Source organism: Crocodylus siamensis, chromosome 1 (assembly GCF_052110815.1).
Source record: "Crocodylus siamensis isolate JL-2025a chromosome 1, ASM5211081v1, whole genome shotgun sequence".
Lineage (NCBI taxonomy): Eukaryota > Metazoa > Chordata > Crocodylia > Crocodylidae > Crocodylus > Crocodylus siamensis.
In genome coordinates, this window is record NC_143395.1 from 331122470 (window position 1) to 331134308 (window position 11839).

Here is an 11839-nt window from a genome sequence, read left to right on the forward strand (position 1 = left end):
TATATGTATATGTATATGTATATGTATATGTAAAAAAAGAAAGAAACAGAGGGTTTTGGTACAGCTGGAGCTGGGGTCTGTGCACCCCAAATGCCATGCCTTCACTGGTGCTGGAGTCCCTGCACTGCAGTGGGCCCCCAATCAGGCCTTCTTCCTCAAATAGCCTCACTCTAACTGCCAGTCTTATAAAACAGCAAACAAAACATAAGCCCATGGGCTATAACGTAACATAAGCCACCCAGCTATAACATAATTTGAGCCCCACAGAGCATGCTGTCTCCCTCAACAGTCCCGGAAGCTGCGCCTGCCATCAGGCCTTTCCCCTTTGCTTCCTCTGGGAGAGCTCCTTCCCCTTGGCTCCTGGCAGAGAACTGCCTTTCTGGCTTCAGCCTTGGGGTTTATATATGAGCCAGACCCTGCCCCTTCCAGTCAGCTGACTGCTGGCAGGTGTGGGCCAAGTATCTCATTCTAGCCACCCTGGTAACCAGCATCTGGGGCTCCCCACCCAGCTCTTTAGAGGAGCAGAGCACTGCTCTGCTCTGCAACAACCATGAATTTGGTAAAATTTATTTGTTTTCTGGAAACTGAAACAAAATAGAATCAAGAACTCACAGAGAGAACCAGGGTTGGGTTCTGATTTGGGGAGAGGTGCTAAAATATTGTTGCTAGCAGAGCCATGAAATTGCAATGGCATGGTGTAGCACCAACTGGAAACTGCTTTGTGTATAGCAGGTGTCTTGGCAGCTGACTGCATCATTATGCCTCTGAAGAACTGCCAAGTTAATACTACTACTAAATAAGGAGGGGGGAAAGCCCACACACAACTAAAAGAAAAAGCAAATAGTAAGATACTCCAGAAGCAAACAAAGCAAGGATTTCTTACTAGATTTTTTTCAGATCCTGCTCTGGTTGAGAATCCTTCATTCCATGTCTGCACTCCCTCACCCATTTCTCTCCTGGTTTATCATACTCTATGCATTTCCCATTTTCATTTTTTCCTTTTCTAAATAATGTCCATCTAAAAAAAGAAGAAGAGATAAAATAGTGGTTTCTGTGGCATGTGTTGGCCTTGGAAGCAGCTAAAAGTACCTTTCAGAGCCATTCCCAGTGTATTCTCAAGTCTTCCTCCACAGATCTTTCTTTGCTGTATACTGTGTGATCACTATGAGCAAATTGAGGTGCTCCAAAGGCTACTTCCCTGACTTCCAGCACCTCAGTTTTACCTGCCTCAGCCAGGTTTTGCCAGATTTTAATGAAGATAATTTTGGCAGTCAAAAAACCAGCACCCTTGTCCTGTTATGTGCTCAGATATAATAGATTCCGACTTCCAAAGAAATCTGCCTTTATTGTTATGATACAATTGCTCAGATTATTCAGATTGTTTTGATATTTTCTTTTCTTTTTGTTTATTCATATATCTCTCTGTTCATCTCAGCATATGGTTACTGATTTCTTATGTTTACTCCTTTACTTGATTATTGTCAGGGTAAATATAATTTCAGAGTATTTAATTCTAATATGATTTTACCCTGCAGCCAGCAGTCTGTACTCAACCCATTAGCTGAGGGACCAAAACACCTTATGGCCAGGAAACTTTAGACCAAAAACTTGCATATAGCTTTCTGCCCTCCCTCTCCCCCCCAAAATAGTATGTACATAAGTGTGTGTGTGTTTGTGCGCGCACGCATTTTAGTTTCCTTTTATATATATATATAAATTATATGTATTTATTTTATATATCTATGAGATAAAACCAGGATCCCCACTGACAAACATATACTTTATTGTTGGGGGTGAAGGGGACAGCAGAAATCTATAAGCATAGTGAAGGCCCTCCCACGAATGCAATGGCTTATGTATGTAAATGGCTGGACAATATACTGTACTTGAGCTTTATCTTGAAAGCAAGTTTCTTTTGCAATATTCCTCCTCTTCCTCATCCATTCTCCTCAGGGGAGATTTTCATAGTTTCATAGTTTCTAGAGTCGGCAGGGACCTGAGCAGATCATCTAGTCCGATGCCCTGCCATGGCAGGAAAGAGTACTGGGGTCAAATGACCCCAGCAAGATGTTCATCTAACCTCCTCTTAAAGACCCCCAGGGTAGGAGCTTGCACCACTTCTCTTGCAAGTTGGTTCCAGACCCTAGCTGCCCTGACCATGAAGTAGCGCCTCCTCATATCTAACCTAAACCTACTCTCTGCCAGCTTGTGACCGTTATTCCTGGTCACTCCTGGCAGTGCACGGGGGAACAGTGACTCCCCCAGTGCCTGCTGATCCCCCCTGACAAGTTTATAACAGGCCACAAGATCCCCCCTCAGCCTTCTCTTTTGGAGGCTGAACAGGTTCAGGTCCCGTAGCCTCTCCTCATAGGGCCTGCCCTGCTGTCCCCTGATCATACGAGTGGCCCTCCTCTGGACCCTCTCCATGCTGTCAACATCACTCTTGAAGTGTGGTGCCCAGAACTGGACACAATACTCCAGCTGTGGCCTGACCAGTGCTGCATAGAGGGGGAGGATCACCTCTTTGGACCTGCTCAAGATGCACCTGTGGATGCATGCCAAGGTGTGGTTGGCCTTCCTGACTGTCTCCCCACACTGCCGGCCTATGTTCATCTTGGAGTCAATGATGACCCCCAGATCCCTTTCCTTATTGTTTTGCCTTTGTATTTAGATTGTTTTGCCTTTGTATTCAGAACTGAGACCAATAATTAGGGGTCTACCTACATAGTGGCTGAAAAGCCAAAAATTTGCAGCCAGATCAGAGTGCTGGCCACCAATTTCATAGTTTTGTGGTGGGGCTCCCCCAGGGGGGTGAATAGCCAAGGGGCCCTGATGGTCCCAGGCATTGCCACTCATTGGCTGAGGGTCTGAAACCATGGCATTATAACCCTGATAAGCTGGTGGAAGCCATTAATTGATGTATTATTAAGTAGTCTAAGGATTCAATTTAGCTTTAAACTGAAATGTCTTATGAAATTAAAGCTATATACACCATGAATTGTAACTAATACCATCACCATAATTACAATTAATGTTATTAAAAAAGAACTTAGCAATATTTATTGCTAACCTTGAGATGGGCAATTCATGTTAACTTTTAAATGCTAGAATGCAGCATTTACTGGCAGTTGCTGCTGACACCCTATCTCTGTATGAACACATGTACATACACTGAGATGACACGTTCAGCATCCACCGAGTTGGTTGGAATGATGGGGCAAGTCTTAGTTAGGGCATACAGATGTGGAAACCAATCAGAAACAGACTCCAAAACACAGTTACAGGCATCTATCACTCTTTAACAAAGTTTATATAAGCAGCACGTTCCTTGTCATGCTCTTTCTGCCATCCAGGGATTGTTTTCTGTAATTAAGGTACCTGATTGGGTAAAAGAAATGTGAACAGCACTAAGGAAGGAGGTAGACTGTTTGAACTGGAGTGGTTGTGACAGGTTTTACTTATAGGACTGGTTCAACTTCACAGCCATTGCCTGGAATAGATTCCTTCTCCACTGGTTGTCACAATGACAACTTGACAGTTCTAGTGATGCCACATCTTTCATCCAACTTATCAGTCCATCAACTTGTTGTATGGGTGGTGGATCACAGCCTGCTGACCTTCAAACCACATTAGAATCTCCATGAACCAGGTAGTATTTTTTGCCACATCCTTCACTTGATCTTGAATTTCTTGCTGTTCTGCAGCTTAAGCATGCACAGTGTGCCAGGTGTGATTTACACAGATGGTCCTTAGACACAAATTGCCAGTAGTACTGCATATATTTGGTGTGGTAACTGAGCATATCGAATCACAAATTCTATCTTGTGACTGCAGGCACTGGGGGCAGTAACACAGTCACATGTGGGTCCTCAATTTGACTGGTGACAGACTCCCTGTACCAGAGCTTAGAATCTGAACAGTGCTTGAAGATTTTATTCAAGGAGAAAATCAGGCCATCCACATCAGGGCACTGTGTAGCAGATATCACTTACTGAAGACAAAATATGCACATGGAAGGTAACATGAATTGTGTTGGGTATCAGTCCACAGAGCACATCAGAGAAAGCTTTGTACACATGCATTGTATTCTTGGACAGAAATGCTGAGATCTGGTTAAATTCTAATCTGTAGTCGACAACAGCTTGAGCCACAGTAGAACAATTGACAGATATAAGGTGGACTGGCTCTGTTTAAAAAACAGGCAGGTCCCAGTCCCAGGTAAAGATAAATCATGCAAGACATAATTCTGTTTAGGGTCAGTGGCTTCATCAGCCACAATGGAGATGCATTCATACACTGCCAATGCAGACTTTGTTGACTATAAGTGTTAGACCCCGACTCCATGCAGTGCCCAACAACTAGGGAGATGACGATCCAATTGCTCATGGGTCCTGTTACTCATTAGCCAGGGCAAGTAGGGAGCAATCACCAGCACACATTGCTCACAACAGCTTTATTCAAAATATTTATAGCTTTGGGCCAGGTCCAAAAAAACTACAAACCAGGGACCTGCCATGAACAATAGTTTTCCCCACATTTATACACTTTGGTTTAGGTTCATTAACATTTACTCCACTTCTTTCCCGCCTTCTGTTCCACCCATTTCTCCTCCCATCTCAAGCTTCACCTCTGCTTACTGTTTACTTCATTAGCATGGAATTGCCTATGCATTTCTCCATTTGCATGCCTCTCTACTAAAAGCGCGTATATAAGGCCATGAACTCGGCTTCTCCCGGCCACTTGCTAGTTCTTTCTGGTTTCTTGCTGACTTCAGCAGCCTCTCCAAGGCCTTGCTTCTACTTTATCTCCTAATGATAGCCAGTGGGCTGCATCCTGTTTCCTTTTACCCAATGATTTATTCATCCTGCATACTATGCCTTTGTTAATAAACTACTTTCCTAAGCCTTTGCAAGGTTATTTTAATATATCATTCTGCCTTGTGGTCAGCAGCTCTGCTGAGACACAGATTAAAAGCCTTTATTCAGCTTGATGTGGAAATTCAGACAGGATTACTGTTTAGCTATCAGAAGCACTTTATTTTGCATGGCCATGGGAGAAAAAGCAAGGGGCAGCTAATTCTCAACAAAAGCGAAGCACAGACTTCTTTATATACTGATAAGTCACATACAGATCTGCCCGCCCTGTGACATACTCTTGGCAGTCTGACAGCGACTCATCCTGGTGTCTTGCTGAACCAGGCACATTTTCTCAAGCTGTTTCCTGATAAGCTTATCCTGAAGACCACCATGTTGTTCTCACTCAGCCTTCACCTACATTCCCCATCCTGCCTCAACATGTATACACTTCTTTCAATATTTTTCCATTCCTCATCAAGCTGCAAATCCAGCGCTCCCCAAAATCCAAATATCGTCACACTAACAATACATACAGAGCAATCACTGCATGGAGATAGTCTTGGTGAAGTTTGTTTCCACATGAGAAACAACTAGCATTTGACACATTTTTGTTCAGGTAGTCCCTTAACTTAGAGTGATCAGTTTTCTTTAGTGGGATGTTTGCCACCACAAAAGCCTCCATGAGAGAAAATGTCTCTGCTCACCTTGCCAAACTGTTTACTGTGTCCTTTTAAACAGTAAAGACATGGCACTTGTTTCTTGCTCTGACCATCAGCCTCTGCAGCAGCCTTTCACTTCATGAGCACCTCACACTCAAAGTGTTGATCTACATTGTTTTTCCTTGACATGTCCAGAGCCAAACTGCAGGTGGTACAGAACAATTTGCTCCTATCTGTGTGCTAGTCCCTGGCAGGATATTACTGCCTTATATGGTGCAAAGCTGAAAGACATGTTGCCTTCCTGGAGGATTTCTTGTCACTATTCATCCTCTTCAGGTTGCAGCATGCTGCAGCTGCATGCCTCTGGCTGCATCAAAGATGGTGCCACAACCCTTTTCCTTCCCTGAGTGGTGCCTGCACTGAGCCTAATTCTCAGGTTCAAACTTCCATTAGCTCCCTTTCCCACATTCTCCAGGGCTGCAGGGTTTCCTGCTCTTTTTGTTGATTCCCCAGGTGATCCATGAAAATTGTGGAATCTGCTGTTTTTTCATGGAAGAGATCTGATTTTGTATTTGCCACGAAAAAGGTGAAATTGCAATTTTGGTAGGTCCTACCAATAAAGGAATACTGCAAATTGTTTTGATATCTAAAAAAAAAGAAGAGAAAGAAGAGGAAGAAGGAGGCAACAAGTGTTATAGAAATTATATTTAAACCGGACAAATAGTCTTAAAATATGATACTTAAACAGCTTTATCTTTTTAACCTAGCAAAAGAAAATGTAGATGCAAATCGATTATTGTGTTGAAGTATTTTTACAGGAAAAAAAATCAGGAATCAGAAGTTCTTTAATCTATCAGAGATAGGTTCAGTAAGCACTAAGCACCAACACCAGGAAGATAAGAGCCACACAAGTTCAAATTAGATAGCAAAGAAAATTATAAGAAAGAACAAATTACTGATGAAAGGGATAGAAGTTTTTGTATCAAGATTAGGCACTGTTCTTTAATCAAATACAAGGATAAATAAGTGTAATTTTGTGTTCTGCGATGTACAGACCTCCAGATAAGAAAGCCTAGTGCTCACTTTTGGCTTTGTCACAGAAAAGTTAAATAAAACCTCATAAAAATGAGACATTGAAAATAAAATTGTTTCATATAAGGTTGACATGCCCATGCTAACTGCTTACTCATCATTGCTCCCATAATATAAGAGGTACAAATCAATAGAAAATGGTAAAGCATTTAAAATAAAGTAAGAACAGAGGTTAACCTTTAGCTAAGATAAACAATGAATTTAATTTTGGGGATGGAAGTGAATAACTTCAGTGAACATTTGATTTTTACTTACCTCTGTACTTTCCTGTTTCATACAGATCTAAAATGACACCATGTTAATTATATTAGACAGGAAATGAACGGTGAGCTGCTATTGCAGCATTAAGGTAATTTTTGATTAAAATAATATCCAAATATTTGGCATGGGGTTTTAAAAAAATCCATTTTTAAGAATTAGGAGTCACACAGCTTATTTAGCAACTCTAAACTTTTAGGTACTCAACTTTTGGAATTGAATCTGTGTTGTTTAAATATATATTTATATCAAATAAGTGTGATTGGTGCTTTGCAGGCAAATAAAGAGCCACCAGTGTCTCTCTGTCTGTAGGAGCCTTCATCTTAGTTAATGCTGTAGTGATAAAGTGTAGTGGTCATGAGAAAAGTCTAGACCAATAGTTTTGCCCTGTGAAGAGAGCCACAGCTAACCTCATTTAGTCAGTGGAAAATAGAATCAATAATCCAAAGATGTTGCAATAAAAGAATGATCCACTGGGGTTTTTTAATGCTTTGAATGTCACAATGTTTTAATTTAAATTTGTTTTGTAGTATCTTTGAAAGCAAGCATAGCTAATACTAACAGCATAGTATTGGGAACTAAGATTCATGTGTTCTAGACTTTCTTCGGCTACTGAATATTTTCAAGTCATTTATTTTTTCTACCTCAGTTTATCTTTCATGTAGATATAAAGGTCATTACTCATTTTTCATGTGTGTCATGAAGCTTAATTAAATGAAAAGATATGAAATCTTAAAGGAAGTGATAGTTGGATTTTCAAAGAGAACTTTCCTTTGCTAGAATGAAGTCATATTTTTTACTATGTGCAACTTGCTTTTACTTCAGGGAAAGCAAACATTTTCTGATATCTGTTTTTAACAAGATCGTTTACAATAGCTTTAAATAAATCCTTCCCAAACCCTCTCCCCAAAGCAGTAATGGTACTTCCAGTAGATATTCAAATGCACTGCTTGCATGACACAGACTAATACACTGTTAGTGCAATAATAGTAGCCTTTGTGAAAAAAATCAGTGGTCCATTCCCCAAGCAAGAAATGTTCTCAGCATGATGAGCACATAATTAGGGAAGATATGACAACTTGAAAGTTGTGCTAACTTTTCTTACATTTACCATCATGGACAATCTCTGAACAACTGTCGTGATCAGACTTGAACGACTGTTACAAAATCAGTGACAATTAAAAAAGGTCCCACAGACATACTGAGATTATACCTGCATCCAGTCTTTGTCATAATTAACTGATACTATTTTAGTGCTTGTTTCTCATTACTATCCTTAAACAAGTAGTATCAGGGGTGGCCTTCTCTGATTGATAAATAAAGTAGCTGCTATTAAACTGAAATTTTATCCCAAATATTTAAAGACCTGCAACTTGCACATGAATATGAAGTTACTTTGGCATTTGAGTACCAGCTATGCCATCCCGGAGGGCATGCTGCTAACAAGAGAATTAAAGAAATTCAGTTTTGCAAGTATTACACAGAAATTCTTAGAAATAAGATACCCTGTCTCTTGGTGAGAAGCAAATTAAATTCTGTATTATTAGTTTAACTAAAAATATGGACAAACTTATCCTAATTTTGTAACCTGCTAGTAACATTTTAGTAAAATTTTCAAGAGCACTTCACTGATTTTAATAATTTAAATTTTACTGGCTATGTCTACAGTACTAGTATAAGCAAGTCCTAAATGACTACACAGTAACCTGCATTATTGCACAGTACCTCCAAGATATGGTTTTTTTGTGACACTGCCTGTGCAGGAGCCCAAGACAACTGTGCAGTAGCATTGCATCATGGTTTGTGCCGAGTGATGCTAGAGTGGAGCAATGGCACAGTTGGCATTTCATATAGATGTGGCTACTGAGATTGAATAGGATTTAGGCAAAGAGATGAAGTACAGTTCTGCTTTAACCATTGGCAACAAGTAGTGCATTTCGTTTCGCCGCTGGCTTGGCGATCGGCTGCTGGGGGTCCCCCCACCGACCCCCATCAGTGATCTGCTGCTCCCCCAGACTCGGGAGGCACCAGTCACCCATAACTTTAACCTTCTTAGGTGTAATTCCAAAATGACTGCATTGATATCACAGGATGAACAGACTTGAATTTGGTCTATTATGTTTAAAGATTATCCCTAGTGTTGTTTTTGGCTAGACATGAATCTTACTAGCCTGTGGATATTCTGTGTTCTGGATTAAGTCTCACCTTCTCCTTTTCAAGTTGTTACACTTTATTAATACAGTTATAAAATCAGTTTATTTACCTATGTTCCATTGTGTTCTAAGTCCAATGCCTAGAAAAATAATGGATCTTATGATCAATTTTGGGAACCTACAAGATAATAAAGTGATAGATGATAATAGTGAACATAGATTTATCAAAAGCAAATCATAATGAAGACCATTCGATCTTGTCATCCCTTGGGGGACTCTGGTGAACAGATGTTTCCCCAGATCCTGGTGAGAACCCCTGATAAACTTATAGGTGGCCATCAGATCACCCCTGAGCCTGCGCTTTTTGAGGCTGAATAGCGCCATTGCTCTCAGCCTTTCATCACAAAATCTGTTTTCCTGATCTATGATCATTTGCGTGGCTCTCCTCTACACCCTTTCAAGCTTCTCCACATCATTTTTGGATTGTGGAGGCCAAAACTGGACACAGTACCCTCACCAAGGCCGAGTACAGCAGGAGAACGACGTTCCAGGATCTGCTTGAGAAGCATCTATGGATGCAAGCCAGCGTTTGGCTCGCTTTACTAGCCACAGCATCACACTGAAGGCTCATGTTCATCTTGTGGTCAACCATGACCCCTAAGTCCCTTTCATCTCTAGTGTTAACCAGAGTAGCACTACCAAGCCTATAAGGATGCTGCAGGTTTTTCCTCCCAAGGTGGAGAACCTTGCATTTTTCAGTGTTGAACACCATCAGGTTCTCATCCACCCATTTCATGAGTCTGTCCAGATCTGCCTGGATCACCCTCCTATCCTCAGGTGTGGTTGTTTTACCCCAGAGTTTGGTGTAATCAGTGAACTTGGCCAGTCCACTTCTGACACCAATGTCTACATCATTGATGAAGATGTTAAACAGTATAGGCCCTAGGACAGAGCCTTGTGAGACCCCAGTGGTCACAGCACACCAACACGATTGGTTCCCATAGACCACCACCCTCTGGGTCTTACCGTGAAGCCAGTTCCCTAGCTAGCGGATCATGGTGATGTCAAGGCCACAGTTAGCCAATTTAGCCAAGACGTGATCGTGGGATACCAGATCAAAGGCATTTTTTAAAGTCGAGGTATACAATGTCAATCTCTTCCCCCTTGTCCAGGTGATACATCACCTGGTCATAAAAGGAAATGAGGCTGGTCAGCAAGGTCTATCCACAACAAATCCATGCCAGGTATCCCTTAGGATATTGCCTTCAGCTAGTTTGTTAAGGATGGCTTCCGTGATAATCTTTTCCAGGATAGAGGTCAGGCTGATGGGTCTGTAGTTTGCCGGATCTACTTTCCTCCCTTTCTTGAAGATAGGCATGACATTGACCCTCTTTCAGTCATCAGGGACTTCACCAGAGCACCAACAGCTCTCAAAGAACCATGCCAGGGGCTGAGCTATGATGCTCGCCAGCTCCCTGAGTACCCTTGGGTGTAACTCATCAGGGCTGGCTGACTTGAAGGTGTCCAGCCTGTCAAGGTGTTCCTTCCCAAGGTCAGCTTCAATGGAGAACAAGGAATTTCCCTCACTCAGTCCTCCCTGACCCATAGTGAGTGGGGCCGTCCCATGGAACTCATGAAAAACTGATACAAAGTACCCAATTAGCAAGTTCGCTTTTTCCTGGGCGTCAGTTGTCAGTTGCCCCATCTGGTTTAGCAGGGGTCCAATGTTGCCCTTGCTTTTCCTCCAGCTCCCCACATATCTAAAAAAGGACTTTTTATTTTCCTTGATATTTGTACCTAGCTGGAGTTCCATCACAGCTTTAGCTTTCCTGATTTGCTCTGTGAAAGTCTGGACTAAAGAACAGCATTCCTCCTTGGTGGCAGTTCCAGTCCTCCATCCTTTGTACGTTTTACTTTTAAGACGCAGGAGGTACACCAGTTCCCTGGAGACCTAAGGGGGCTGCTGTGCCCTTTTGCTGCCTTTCCTCTGAGATGGGATGAACTTTGCTTGTGCATCCAGGATTGCTCCCTTGAGGAGCAACCACTCATCCTGAACTCCTTTCTCCACTGGGTTGTGGCCTTTTAGGGCCCCTCTGACAAGTCTTCTTAGCTTGTCAAAGTCGGCTTTCCTGAAGTCGAGGGCTTCTGTATAACTGATTGTATTCTTTAGGTCCATCCCCATAGCCAGTTACCTAGCCATCAGACCATAAGATGATCAAGGCCAGAGTTCCCCAACTTAACCATGAGAATATCATGGGGAACTAGGTCAAAGGCTTTCTTGAAATCCAGATATATGACATCCACATCATCTCCCTTGTCCAGGGCTCATGTCACCTGGTTATAGAAGAAGATGAGTTTGGTCAGGAAATACCTGCCAGTCAGAAAGCCATGCTGGCTGGCCTTCAAAAGCTTGCCTTCCATTAGTCTGGTGTTTTTCTGACAATTTTCTCCAGGATTTTTCCAGGGATGGGGCTCAGATTAATTAGTCTATAATTCCCCAGGTCATCCCTCCTCCCTTTCTTTAAGATAGGGACCATAATATCTCTTTTCCAGTCATCCGAGACCTTGCCCAAGCACCACACATTTTCAAATATCTTTGTCAAAGGGGGTGCAATTATGTCTTCCAGCTCTTTCAAGACTCTTGAGTGCATTCTGTCTAGGCCCACAGACTTGTGAATGTCCAGTTCCTCAAGGTAACTGGACATTCACTCACCTGATCCACACCAGTTTTGGGCCTGCCAGCTGCTCCCAGGGTGGTTCGTGTCCTTTCTGACAGTGTGATCCCCATGGGAGGGTGAAAAACTGGAGCAAAATAGTCATT